Source organism: Octopus bimaculoides, chromosome 2 (assembly GCF_001194135.2).
Source record: "Octopus bimaculoides isolate UCB-OBI-ISO-001 chromosome 2, ASM119413v2, whole genome shotgun sequence".
NCBI classification, from domain to species: domain Eukaryota; kingdom Metazoa; phylum Mollusca; class Cephalopoda; order Octopoda; family Octopodidae; genus Octopus; species Octopus bimaculoides.
This window is the reverse complement of record NC_068982.1, coordinates 22463597-22464361: the sequence shown is the minus strand read 5'-3', so window position 1 is coordinate 22464361 and position 765 is coordinate 22463597.

Genomic DNA, 765 nt, shown 5'->3' with positions numbered 1-765 from the left:
TATCTGATACTCTTAAACAAGTGACCAAGAAGGTTGCTCTTTAATGAAGCACTCAAAAAACATTGCTAATCTAAATTATATATTCAACATTTTTGATTCAAACTTGAATCAAAATTCATGAGGGTATGTATATACGTGTGTGTGTGTATATATACATACATATATATATATATATGTATATATATTCATATATATATATATATATGTATATATATTCATATATATATATATATATATGTATATATATTCATGTATATATATTCATATTTGTATATATATATTTATATTTGTATATATATATATTTATATATGTATTTATATAGATGTATATATATGTTTATATATATGTATATATATATATATATATATATATATATATATATATATATATATATATTTACACACACACACACGCACACACACACACACACACACACACATATATATATATATATATATACACATATATATACACACATATATATATATAGTAACACAAAGGGAGGAATTTTGATTATTTTCACGTGGCGAGTTGTAATGCAAATATATATATATAAAATAGAAGGAAATTGCACACACTTTACATAATTTTAATATATATTAAAAAAAAAAAATTATATTGTGTTTCTCGATCGGTTTCGCTTTCACTAATCATGACACTGAAACTATTGTAATTTCGTATTTTCTTCAGAAGATTTTAGTCCATATTGTGTGTGGAGAAGTTTATAAATGAATGATTTAACAAGTAGAAAAATCTAAGGGGAG